The sequence below is a fragment of the Anabrus simplex genome, chromosome 4, assembly GCF_040414725.1.
Source record: "Anabrus simplex isolate iqAnaSimp1 chromosome 4, ASM4041472v1, whole genome shotgun sequence".
Taxonomy (NCBI): Eukaryota; Metazoa; Arthropoda; class Insecta; order Orthoptera; family Tettigoniidae; genus Anabrus; species Anabrus simplex.
In genome coordinates, this window is record NC_090268.1 from 366,024,198 (window position 1) to 366,039,078 (window position 14,881).

The 14,881-nt window shown below is 38.7% G+C and overlaps 1 protein-coding gene across 1 annotated transcript in view; it reads left to right on the forward strand.

The window, feature by feature from the left end:
* The window catches only part of l(2)k09022 (HEAT repeat containing 1 homolog l(2)k09022), a 371,041-nt gene that overhangs the window by 141,581 nt on the left and 214,579 nt on the right, over positions 1 to 14,881 (forward strand). The gene's annotated exons all lie outside the window — the stretch shown is intronic.

Consider the following 14,881-nt stretch of genomic DNA (forward strand, 5'->3'; position numbering starts at 1 on the left):
ATTTATTAAAGCTCTACTGACTACATCAAGTTGTCTTTAAAGTACAATACGTTAGTGAATTTTCTCTGGAGCGAGCCTAGTTATGATTTGCTGTTAGAGGAAACATTATGTTGGCAGCAGCAGCATCAGCCTGACCGGGTCATTGGTATGACCTTGAGTGGCAAAGGCAGAGGTTATATCTTGGAAAGATTATTGCATGAAATAAATTTCACATTCAAAAATTTCATACTCAAGTCCGTATTAAATTAATAAATTTCATTGTTTGTCCGTATTGAACCAAGATTACAACTTTTATTATAATTTGGATCCACCTTGTTCAATACATAAAAAACTGTTGTTTGGATGAAATTACAACATATATTTCAAACAGAACTAGTTTTGACGATCATTTGCGTCATCATCAGCTGATATATGTTTTTGGAAAAATTGGCAATCACATAAGTTTATCTACATCAAATTGACACAATTTAAAACCATATTAACAAGTTAAAACTGTGTTACGATTGTACTGTCTCAGAGTCCATATTTTCTACAAGTCCGAGACTTGCGAGTCGTAAATCTTAAATAAAAACATATGCAAACCGGTTTGCTTACTAATAAAATAACGTGGATTTAAAAGAACAACAACTTAAAAATAAAATAGTCTTGAAGAAACATTAGCTTAATTTATCACATTCTTAAAACGTGACGTAGAATCGTATTAAAATACTTCAATAAAATATTCAGAGTCGCTTTAATGGAGCTATCCTAGTGAGGTGGAAACGAGCAATCGGTCCTTTAAGATGTTAACAAGTATAACGTTCCCAGTTCAATGCGAACCTGAAATAATAGGAATGTAATAAACTATCACTTAACTGAAGAGGCATACATACATACATACATACATACATACATACATACATACATACATTATCATTATAGACTGTTATGCCTTTCAGCGTTCAGTCTGCAAGCCTCTGTGAATTTACTAAACGTCGCCACAATCCTCGATTTGCAACTAGTGTTGTGGCCTCATTTAGTTCTATACCTCTTATCTTTAAATCGTTAGAAACCGAGTCTAGCCATCGTCGTCTTGGTCTCCCTCTACTTCTCTTACCCTCCATAGCAGAGTCCATTATTCTCCTAGGTAACCTATCCTCCTCCATTTGCCTCACATGACCCCACCACCGAAGCCGGTTTATGCCTACAGCTTCATCCATCGAGTTCATTCCTAAATTAGCCTTTATCTCCTCATTCCGAGTACCCTCCTGCCATTGTTCCCACCTGTTTGTACCAGCAATCATTCTTGCTACTTTCATGTCTGTTACTTCTAACTTATGAATAAGATATCCTGAGTCCAGCCAGCTTTCGCTCCCGTAAAGCAAAGTTGGTCTGAAAACAGACCGATGTAAAGATAGTTTCGTTTGGGAGCTGACTTCCTTCTTACAGAATACTGTTGATCACAGCTGTGAGCTCACTGAATTTGCTTTACGACACGTTGATTCAATCTCACTTACCATATTACCATCCTGTGAGAACACACAACCTAAATACTTGAAATTATCGACCAGTTCTAGCTTTGTATCACCAATCTGACATTCAATTCTGTTGAATTTCTTACCTACTGACATCAATTTAGTCTTCGAGAGGCTAATTTTCATACCATACTCATTGCACCTACGGTATTTTCAAGTTCCAAGATATTAGATTGCAGGCTTTCGGCACAGTCTGCCATTAAGACCAAGTCGTCAGCATAGGCCAAACTGCTTACTACATTTCCACCTAACTGAATCCCTCCCTGCCATTTTATACCTTTCAGCAGATGATCCATGTAAACTATGAACAGCAAAGGTGAAAGATTACAGCCTTGTCTAACTCCTGTAAGTACCCTGAACCAAGAACTCATTCTGCCATCAATTCTCACTGAAGCCCAATTGTCAACATGAATGCCTTTGATTGATTTTAATAATCTACCTTTAATGCCATAGTCCCCCAGTATGGCGAACATCTTTTCCCTCGGTACCCTGTCATAGGCTTTCTCTAGATCTACGAAACATAAACACAACTTCCTATTCCTCTCGTAGCATTTTTCAATTACCTCGCGCATACTGACAATCTGATCATGACAGCCTCTCTGTGGTCTGAAACCACACTGGTTTTCATCCAACTTCCTCTCAACGACTGATCGCACCCTCCCTTCCAAGATGCCAGTGAATACTTTGCCTGGTATACTAATCAATGAGATACCTCGATAGTTGTTGCAATCCTTCCTGTTCCCTTGCTTATAGATAGGTGCAATTACTGCTTTTGTCCAATCCGAAGGTACCTTACCAACACTCCACGCTAATTTTACTACTCTGTGAAGCCATTTCATCCCTGCCTTCCCACTATACTTAACCATTTCAGGTCTAATTTCATCTATTCCTGCTGCTTTATGACAATGGAGTTTATTTACTATCCTTTCCACTTCCTCAAGCATAATTTCACCAACATCATTTTCCTCCTCCCCACGAGCTTGGCTGTTTGCAACACCACCAGAATGATTTCCTTTTACATTGAGAAGATGTTCAAAATATTCCCTCCACCTCTCCAGTGATTCCCTGGGATCTATTATGAGTTCACCTGAATTACTCAAAACACTGTTCATTTCCTTTTTCCCTCCCTACCTAAGATTCTTTATTACTGTCCAGAAAGGTTTCTCTGCTGCTTGACCTAGCCTTTCCAGGTTATTACCAAAATCTTCCTATGACTTCTTTTTGGATTCAACAAATATTTGTTTCGCTCTGTTTCTTTCATCTACGTACAAATCCCTGTTTGCCTCGGCCCTTGTTTGGAGCCATTTCTGATAAGCCTTCTTTTTGCGTTTACAGGCTGCTCTCACTTCATCATTCCACCAAGATATTCGCCTTTTCCCATCTTTACACACAGTTGTTCCTAGGCATTCCTTTGCTGTTTCTACTACAGCATCGCTGTATGCCACCCATTCACTTTCTATATCCTGAACCTGCTTACTGTCTACTGTTCGAAACTTCTCACTAATCATATCCATGTACTTCTGTCTAATTTCCTCGTTCTGGAGATTTTCTACTCTTATTCGTTTGCAGACAGATTTCACTTTCTCTACCCTAGGCCTAGAGATACTTAGTTCACTACAGATCAGATAGTGGTCTGTATCATCGAAACATTCGTGAAAAACTCGTACATTCCTAACAGATTTCCTGAATTCAAAGTCCGTTAAGATATAGTCTATTGTGGATCTGGTGCCTTTAGTGTCCCATGTGTAGCGGTGAATAGCCTTATGCTTGAGGAATGTATTCGTAACAGCTAAACCCATACTAGCACAGAAGTCCAGCAAACGCTTCCCATTCCCATTAGCTTCCATATTCTCCCCACATTTACCAATCACCCTCTCGTATCCTTCAGTTCTATTCCCAACTCTCGCTTTGCAATCGCCCATTAGCACTATTCTATCCTTGCTGTTCACCCTGACCACGATGTCACTCAATGCTTTATAAAACTTGTCAACTTCATCCTTATCTGCACCCTCACATGGTGAATACACGGACACAATTCTTGTCCTAATTCCTCCCACTGACAAATCTACCCACATCATTCGCTCATTTACGTGCCTAACAGAAACTATGTTGCGTGCAATGGTATTCCTGATAAAGAGCCCTACCCCAGACTCTGCACTTCCCTTTCTAACACCCGTCAAGTACACTTTATAATCTCCTATCTCTTCCTCATTATCTCCCCTTACCCGAATATCACTTACTCCTAGCACATCCAGATGCATCCTCTTTGCTGACTCAGCCAGTTCTACCTTCTTTCATCCTTAAGCCCCATTAATATTGATAGCTCCCCATCGAATTCCATTTTGTTCGCCATGTTGTTTCCAAGGAGTCCCTCGCCTGTCAAATGGGAGTGGGACTCCATTACTCCCATAGGTCCGAGGCTTGCTTAAAGTGTTCTGAGCTCGGTTAATTCATGAAGCAGGATGCTGCCTACTTGCACATAGTCCAAGTGAGGATCTCTCCTCTAACGGGTTATGGACCACCGGTGAATTGTATAGTCCTAGCCGCCTGAACACAAGGAGGGCCACGACTCAGAATATGTCCGAGATGCCCACTCCCATTCCATAGCAACTGGTATCCCGACTCTCAGGACCACTTACTAGGCCACTCAGCCGTTGCCCATGGTTCACGAACTAGGACGTGACTACAGTAACCCACAAACACGAACCAAGAGGCAATATATAAAATTACGTCTTATAACGTAAACGTTTTTACGTGACTCACCTCAAAAGATCGCTGTCCATGCGAAGCACTATGAAGCCTAGCGAGCAGTGTTGTGATAGTAATCAAGCGTCCAAGGTTGGTCGGGACCGAAGGGGGGAAATAGGGGAAAGTGGGAGGAGCAACTGAGGAGCGGCAAATTGTTGGAGCTCCGGAGGGCGTGATCATAAAAAGCAACTAGTAAAGCTATTACACGTAATATGAAACACTGCCCTATTGACCGGGATATGTATTTTTTTTTTAAACTCAATAAGGAAATCAAAAAGAATATTTGATTTTTCAGAAATTTCATTTAAATTAAAGTTTGGATTAAAATACTGATCCAGGTGTATATAGCAACCCTCCGTAACATCCAGCAAACTTCCTTTTCCTAAGCTCTCCAAGATCTCAATGTCCTGTTCTATAGATGTGAATTTATGCTTTAGATCATGTACATGCTTGCCTACAGCTGAAATCTGTTATATTTTATGGCATTAGTATGTTCTGTATATCTAATTTTAAAACTTCGTCCTTTTTGACCTAGATATGTGTTCAATTTGATGTAGATAAACTTATGTGATTGCCAATTTTTCCAAGAACCTATATCAGCTGATGATGATGCAAATGGGCGTCGAAACTAGTTCTGATTGAAATAAATGTTGTAATTTCATCTAAACAACAGTTTTTATGTATTGAATAAGGTGGATCCAAATTATAATAAAAGTTGCAAGTCCGTATTGACAATGAATTCTTAAAATAATTAAAAATTGAGGGGAGTCCACCTTTTCAGTACTGATCAATGTATTTCCTGCCTTTCCCTGGCTAACTCAGCGTGCATCATGAGAGATCCCAAGGTGAACCATTAATCCTTTTTAGAATATATTACAATCTTATTTCTCAATTAAATTAATTAATGAATTCAGTCCTGATCTAAATTCACTCTGTGTCACATAAATATCAACAAAGAAAATGTTGAAATGATCTTACCTCCATGATGAACATGAGGTCGAATTATAAACCACATTTTAATAACACATCACATGAGCAATGAATGACATGACGAGAATATTTCTAACTACCGTATTTATGCGAATAATCCCCGCATATTTATTAAAACAATTTGAGGCACGAAGTTGGGGTGCGGGTTTTATGTGCGTCAACTTTGGCAACACGCCCGTGGTTCATGTAGTTCTCTATATTGGATGTACAGTTATGTTTGTGTAACTGCAGTCCGGCTCCATGGCTAAGTGGTTAGCATGCTGGCCTTTGGTCACAGGGGTCCTGGGTTCGATTCCCGGCAGGGTCGGGAATTTTAACCTTAATTGGTTAATTTCGCTGGCATGGGGGCTGGGTGTATGTGTCATCTTCATAATCATTTCATCCTCATCACGACCCGCAGGTTGCCTACGGGTGTCATATCAAGCTGAATTTGTCCTCGGACATTCTTGGCACTAAAAGCCATACGCCATTTCATTTTTTGCGTAACTGCAGATGGAAGAAAACTACCCCATGTGTCATATTTAAACGCAAAACAATTCAGACTTTTACTTCAAAACTGCCGTTACATTTTAAAAAATAGTATTTTACAGAGTAATTTAAATTCAAATTTTGTCGGCGCTACAGTAAAACATGTCTTCCGGGACCTGCAGGGGTAGCTTTCTGCACTTTCACTCGCTTCGATGTGTCTACAGTGTGTTTCATAATTGCTAAGTTTGAGTGAAACTGTAATTCGTTTGGATTCAGCATTTTAAAGAATGTCATGTAGCAGGCAGTGTGGAGAGAAGCAGAATCCATGAACACTGGCAATGCCAACAGTTGGCAAAAAAGCGTGGGTCATAATTAAAATCAATTCGTACGCACCAAACAATATTGTCAATGCCGACGAAAATGCATCTTTTCTTTAAAATGCCGAGATCAAACGGACGTATGGTTTTAAAGAAGATGGGGTCCTTGTACTGTGTTGCAATGCAGACAGAAGCGAAAGACTTCCTCCCCTCGTCATAGGAAAGTTTGATAAGCCACGATGTTTCCATGCCAAAAAAGAAGGCACTTGCACAGGGGAGCCAGCATAATTTGTCCTCGTCTTTGAATCTTGTTTTCTTTTCTTTCGTTGCATGAGGTTACGTTTGCCAGTGATTTATCCATGTGCTTTATTTGAATAATGTAAATGCACCTTGTTGGATACATTTCAGAAATCGTTTTTTTCCCACGGCATTTGAAAGGTTTAAACTGTGAATCAAGGGGATTGGATGCATTAATAGGTCTTAGAATAATTTGTGACATGGCAAGAGTTGGCATTTCTGAATTACAATGGTAGGAAATCGTACAAGGATAGTCACTGGCCTGTGTTGCAATGCAGACGGAAGCGAAAGACTTCCTACTTCCTCCCCTCATCATAGGAATGTTTGTTAAGCCACGATGTTTTAACACCATCGGGTACTTTCCGTGCAAGTACAAGGCATCTAACATGCATACAGTACAGTAATCCAATGAATATAGCACTTGCACTGGGGAGCCAGCATAGATTTCTCCTTGTCTTTGAATAATTTTTTCTTTCGTTGCTTGAAGTTATCATAAGTTATGAATTTCATTATGGTCCGTATTGACAATTGATCACTATCAAAGGGTAGGAAGTGTCCACCTATTCAATACCATTAGAATGTATATTGTCTTATAAAACTGGGACTAGTTTCGACCCCATATATATTGGGTCATCTTCAGCCACGCTCCAATTGGAAGACATAAGCACACATATAACCAATAATATTATAAACATGTCGTACTTTCACACAGCGCACTCGCTTTTTCCGCTGGGCCTTGAACTATGGACTCCACAACCGCAAGCATCACTTCGGACTGCTTCCCGTCCAGTTCGTTGTTGTCCTGTCACGGTCGCCAATTTATCGTTCTGCAATGCGATTTTATTTGACGGAAATAAATATATCACGAGAACACATTCACTTTCTTGTATAAATTACTTTATTTACACTGTAAGTCACAACACACAATTATACATACTAGCATGTGACACTGCATCTCTTAATAGCGGAGTACCCTGAAGTCGATTCTGACAAGTATAGATATCAACAACACTGACTTGCGCACTACAACATACACTCAACCGACATGAACTCGCATGAACTCACCGACTCCACTTTGGAGCCGAACAGTTACTCGCAGTCCATCACTTGCCTTCAAGTCCAACCTGACTCCGAGTCCAACACTCACTCCCAGTCCGACACTGACTGTCTCACTGACTGACAGCTCGATATATATACTGTTCGTAGAATTGGACCATCGCTGCGCATTTGTCAATTGAATATTAAAGGGATTAGTCGAGCGAAATGCGAGTATCTTTCCAGGATTGCACTGAAATATGCAGTTGATATCATTGTGCTCCAAGAAACACACACAGCAGACGAACTACAGTTACAGAGTAGGGGGAAAATTCCAGGCTTTAAATTGGTAGCGTCTAACTATCATCAAAATTATGGCCTTGCAACTTATGTCAGGAATGATATAACAAATTACCAATTACTATCAGTAAATTCTGAAAATGACATTTTTACTACTACAGTTAACATTGAAAACTTGACAATAGTTAATGTGTACAAGCCACCAGATATTACTTGGCCTAATCCTCCTAAACCTTCTCTGCAGTATCCTACTATATATCTCAGTGATTTTAATAGTCATCATCATCTTTGGGGATATAACAAGAATGACTCTAATGGTGAAGTTCTTGTGGACTGGATGGAAACTGAAAATTTGAATCTGATTTTTGATGCTAAGGACCTGCCTACCTTTCAATCAGCTCGCTGGTCTCGAGGCTACACCCCAGATCTTTGTTTCACAAATCGGCTTCATAATTCACACAGTCAAGTTCGATGTACAGTGCTCAACGGTTTCCCACATAGGCAACACAGGCCTGTTCTCTTGGAGGTTGGGATGTCTTTACCTGTTGTTCGTTCACATCCTAAACCAAGATGGAACTTCAAGAAAGCCAATTGGACTGAATTTGCAAAGCAAACAGACTCCAATATAAGATGGATCGAACCAACATACAACATCTACAGCAGATTTGTAGGGGTTATAAAAGGTGCAACAAGACGATGCATCCCTAGAGGATATCATAAGGAGTACAGTATATCCCTGGCTGGAGTTCAGAGAGTGAGGAAGTACTACGAGAATATGAAGAACATCCTAATTCCGACAATGCAGCTGGTCTCCTCCAATTCTTGGATGAGAGTCGAAGAAGGATCTGGCATGAAACAGTGGAATCCCTAGATTACACCCATTCTAGCAGAAAGGCCTGGTCTATAATTAGGAAACTGGATTCTTCAAACCCTGCAACTAAGAGATCAAAACAGCCATCAATCTGAATGATTTTGCTAATCATCTAATATCAGTTTCTAAAAACACAAAAGACAAGCGAACCAAAAAGGATATCAAATTAAAGTTGAACATCAAGAAAAGGGCAGCACCACAGTTTTCTAAATTCTCTACTCCATTCAAAGAAGGGGAAACTGAAGCCGCAATAAAAAGTATGAAACTTGGAAAAGCTGCAGGATTTGATGGAATTTATCCTGAATTTTTGGCTCATTGCAGACCAGCCACAATAAAATGGTTAACCAACTTCTTCACTAATATTCTGCAAACTGGAAACATATCACCTCTGATGAAGAAAACAAAGATAATAGCCATACTGAAACCAAATAAAGATCCATCTAAAGTGGAAAGCTACCGTCCAATAGCACTTCACTTGAGCGACTGATCTACAATAGAATTTATGAACAATCAACAGCTACATTCCTATAGAGCAAGCAGGATTTAGACCTGGAAGAAGTTTTAATGATCAAGTACTGTCTCTCACCACGTATATCGAAAATGGATATGAGAGGAAATCAGTAAGTGTGGCTGCCTTTTTGGATCTATCAGCTGCCTATGATACTGTCTGGCGAGAAGGACTCCTTCTAAAATTTTTGAGTGTGATCCCATGCCGTAAACTTACGGCCTTACTTAGCAATATGCTCAGTAATAGGTACTTCCAGATCTACGCTGATAATGACAGAAGTAGAGTGTTTAAATTAAATGATGGTTTACCTCAAGGATCAGTCCTTTCCCCCCTTCTTTTCAGTCTGTACATATATGACCTCCCAGACACATCATCAAGAAAATTCATTTATGCTGATGACATTTGTTTGGTGACTCAGTGCTCCAACTTTTATGATGCTGAAACTACTTTAGCCACTGATCTGGAAGCCTTGGATGTATACTTCAAGAAATGGTGCCTTCTCCTAAATCCCCAAAAAACAGTTATATCTACATTCCACTTACGCAACAGACAGTCTAATTACAAACCAACAGTCAGATTCCGAGATGAAGTGTTGCCGTTCTGCAGTACACCAAAATACTTGGGAATAACACTTAATAGAACTTGGACTTTCAAGCAACATCTTTCAAATGTAGCTGCTAAAGTAAAAACTAGAAATAATATTCTTCAGAAACTTGCTGGTACATCATGGGGAGCCAATACTCATGTTCTAAGATCAACAGCATTAGCCTTATCATATTCTGTTGCTGAATACTGCTGCCCCTCTTGGATCAATAGTGTTCACACAAAGAAGATCGATGTACAACTCAATCAGGCAATGCGCATAATCTCGGGTTGCATTCGGAGCACGAACACACTATGGCTTCCTGTTCTCAACAATATTGCACCTCCAGCCCTAAGACGATCAGAAGCTCTCCTAAAGGTTTGGAAAAACATTCAGCAGAACCCCCAACTACCCATCCATCAAGATATTACGCACACTGAACATCAACGACTGAAATCAAGGAAACCACCCTGGCATACAGCAATGGATCTTGAAAGAACCTCTTTTCATGTTAACAGTTCATGGAAAGCCCAGTGGGATCAGTCTTCGGTAGTGAACAAACATCTGGTTGAGAATCCTTCTAAACGAGTACAAGGATTTGATCTTCCAAGACGACAGTGGAGAATCAACAATCGGATAAGAACTGGACAAGGCAGATGTGGTTATCTGTTGTGCAAATGGGGTTGGACTAGGTCTGCAGATTGTGATTGTGGTGCATCTTCTCAGTCAATCCACCACATTGTTGCTGACTGCCCAATTCGAGCTTTCAAAGGAACGCTGATGGACATTCACCGCACATCGGATGAAGCAGTTGATTGGGTCAAAATGCTAGACCTAGAGTTATAGTATTGTACAGACTTGTGACTACGCACATTTACCCTGAACTATATACATGTGGATTCATCATACGATAAATAAATAAATAAATACCCATCTAGAATTATCGATTTCTGGAAGGGTTCTTACAACACTAATGGAACACACTCGAAACATCGATCAACCAGCTAGTCGAATGGCGTACTCAAACTTTTTTTACCGTTTTCGAATACACGTAGAAATCTCTACAACATTCCTAATGTCTCTACATGTATCTGGATAATTAACCTTACAGGAAGTTTCTAGAACCCTTCATATATACCAAATTATAGTAGAATAAATCTTATATATGAACATTATAGAATTTTCTACCGCTTTCGACTATATAGATTTTGAGGTCAAACTTATACACAATACATATTTGAAGTTATACAAATTTATAATACATATTTACAGGGGAACCATGTATTAGTCATAATTTACATTTAATAAAATTAAATTAAAATATATTAAACATAATAATTGAAGGTTTTACACCAGTTACAATGTCGTACGTACAACAACACTCTGATATGACACAATTTACAGTCTTAATTTAAAACATTGATGAGGTCCGAACATCATATCCAAACTTGAAACTAAATGACACATTAAAACTGCTGTGATTGATGCCAAAATATTTAGTTGTTCCTACAGCTTGAAGCTATGTTTGCCAGTGAGTTATCCAAGTGCATTATTTGAATACTGTATATGCGCCTTGTGGGATACATTTTGGAAATAGTATTTTCCATGGCATTTGAAAGTTTTAAACTCTGAATTAATGTTAATTGCATGCAGTAACGGATCTTAGAATATTTTGTGATGCAGCAAGAGTAGGCAATTCTGAATTACGAGTTGGCAGTTAATTCGAAATCACGTAATTTGAAATCACATTTTTGTGTCCCTACGACTTTGAATTAACCCGCGAGTGGTCGCTATATGAGATTTTCTCTCACATTATTTTTTATTGTGATATTACTTCACAGTGATGAAAGAGAGGTGACTGTTCCCTCTTCTAGCTGAGTTTATAACTGTCGTGAGTAGAGCGATTCACATTTGAAGGGTAAGCATCCCCTCCCCTAGTCAGAACAAAGGTTCCTATATATCCGTGCGCGCTGTGTGAGAGTTTCTCTCATCGCACGACCAATGGCGTTGTTGTTATGTGTTGAAGTGGAGCGGAAAACTTACTCCTGTTGTACGCGTTAGTATTTGTATTATGAGCACTTCTTGTTTTTGAAAATGTTATTGTGTTCAGAAACCTTGCTTTTTACGTAAATGTTACTAGATATAATGCATGTGTGAGATTTTTCTTTTTTTTTTTTTTACAACTCCAGGACGGAAGTTATTTTTATGTACATTGCATATGTTATTTTAAGTAGCCATTTGTGTCTTTAATAAACAGCTAATCATTTCATATGTATGTCCAACTCCACGGCTAAATGCTTAGCGTGCTGGCCTTTGGTCACAGGGGTCCCAGGTTCGATTCCCGGCAGGGTCAGGCATTTTAACCATAAATGGTTAATTTCACTAGCACGGGGGCTGAGTGTATGTGTCATCTTCAACATAATTTCATCCTCATCACAACGCGCAGGTCGCCTACGAGAGTCAAATAAATAAACCTGCACCTGGCGAGCCGAACTTGTCCTCGGACACTCCCGGTACTAAAAGCCATACGTCATTTAATTTTCTTTATTTCATTTTTATCTAAAATATATAAGGCAGAGCTTGCATTTGATTTCAGTGGTAAATTTCAGCCTTTCGCCCCACAAAACTGTGAAAAATGTCACATTTATTTTAATGTGAGAGAGAGTCTCACGCGCGACCACTCGCGTTACATTTTGGCTAGCGACCACTCGCAGGTTAACAAGGTTTTACTGTGATGCAAAACTAACAAACGACTTTGCAGGTGTGTCTGTTGGAATGTTTACATTGCAAGAATTATTCACCACTGGTCGTGTTACTATCCGAGTAAAAAGAGACCTCATGTTAAAAGTGTTTTAGATGTGGAGTGTGACGAATTTGTAAGAAATTTTGGAGAGGATTCCAGTGATGCAAGAGACAAAGAATTGAGCCTTTTGCAAGTTCAGATTAATGAAATACCTGTCACGTAAGAAGGCCTACTTGCTATTTTTCATGGCAAATATATTTTATAGCAGTGATAATGCATTTTTATTATCTCAGATATGTTTTGGCAAAGTAGCTGTATCCGTCATGTTCATCATTGCGTAAAGACCACGTGGAACTCGGGGAGTGATGTGAAATGTTTGTTTATGCATACGTTACTCTTTCAATGGAAGGAATTTTAGCTCATTTCATTTTTTTTCAAAATGAACCTTCTTCAAATTAGGTGGTGGGGATTATTCATGTAAATACGTTACTCATTCATACAACCACACACATACACAAGGTACACGATAATTGAAACTTCATTGGTCTCCTAGACGTAATGTTTAGTCATTATTCTTGTTATGGGGTGACTGAGGATGGTTGCCTAGTTGTACTTCTTAAAACAGTCACCACCACCACCACCTTATAGGGAGACTAATATCAATTACCAACTGGATGACCTTCACTTTGAGCAGATTATTTCATCAGCTATCTAAAGATTAGTGATCATATCTATAAATTATCACTTGAATGATGCTAATCATTAATCAATGATGTTTCAATCCATAATTTAGAAGAATATGTAGTTTCAAGTAAATGCAGTAAATTTGCACATGGCCTGGGTTTACACACATGGCTAGTATAAATTCCATGATTGAGCACCTTTTAATAATCATTATTATTAATAAATCATTGCTAAAACTGCAGCAAGTGCTCTTCAAAATACGACACAAATGCATAATTATCCTAGCAAATGCTCCACAGTAAATTCTGACTCATACACAGTGTTGCCAACTTAGTGGATTTTCCGCTAAATTTGGCGGAATTAGAAGACTGTCGGTGGAGAAATATATCATTTAGCGGACAGCGGACTTTTTGGCGGAATTCTAGATTTATTATAGCGGAATTTAGTGTTTTATCCATTTTACATTTTTAAAAAAATTTGTACTCCAGTCTGTCTCCAAGCTATTCCCTATTTCTTACCAGGAGCTAGCAGTCACATGAGGAAAACATGTTATTTGGATTTGATGTTATCGCATCATGGTATCATAAATTTGTAATGTGTGGAGAAAGGGTACTTTTCTCTTAGTTGATGAATGACGACAGGTAATGAAACTTTGAGAGAGTAGCATTTATGTTTATGCTACGAAGGAAGACCGTTTAATGAACTGGCCTGTTCTGTGTGTGGCTCCTGAGGTAGGGGATTCACCTAGTTTGCACCTGGCACTAAAACTCCTAAAAGTTTAGCTCGCCGGCTCGCAGGCAGGGGGTTAATCCCAGTGAAAATCACAGATCAGGTGAGTGCAGACAACATCATCATCATCATCATCATCATTATTATTATTATTATTATTATTATTATTATTATTATTATTATTATTATTATTTGAGATCGGATTTCTGGCAGAATTTTAGTAGATTTTTGGTAGTATTTAGCGGATCTTGAAAATATAAGTTGGCAACACTGGTCGTACGTCTACCATATTACTGGAAATATTGTATTATATGAGCACAACTTCATTTCTTTCGACTCTTATCAACATCTACTTTTAATTTATTACTCAACACCAATTAAATTCATCCTTAACCTGATATAATTTATTATTAACTTTTACTTTGAAACTCCAAACGTACTGAATTAAAATGGTCCTTGATGACTAGAAAAGTAGCACTAAGTTGTGAAATACCGGCGGATGACAACATCTAACTCATCATAAATTAAACCTGGATCAGTTCACAAAAATATGTCATTAAATGTATAGTTTAAGCATGTAGACTACAGATAGTTAGAATCATGATTTTTAGAGATAATAATTGGAAGTATCATTCAATAGAAGACAACACTATTCTCTAATATAATAGGATCTACTCCACATTCACACTCAAAAACTACCAACACCTGAGTGAAGTTGAAAGGTGAAAATATCTTCTAAGCACAACAAACTAATAGAAAATATTACTTATAGAAGAAAGATTGTGTTTTTTGTACTAAAGATTGATGGATTACAATGATAAAAAGTGACTTAATTTGGATGATGAGACTCAATTCTTGGATGGTGGCTTCTTATGGCTCATGGTTCCTCAGGTTCCACCCTTAGAACATCGTGTTGTGCTCACATTTTAGCTGTACATTTCCAGTGTCCCTCTCTGGTTCTAGATGCCGTCGTGGAAATTCTCTTCTTAACGCTGGCATGATGACGTATTCGATGTTCAGGCTATGTAGAATTTAGGATGATTTTTCTCTTTTTGGTGAAGTTGTGATAGAGAGGTGAAAATGACTAAAGCTTA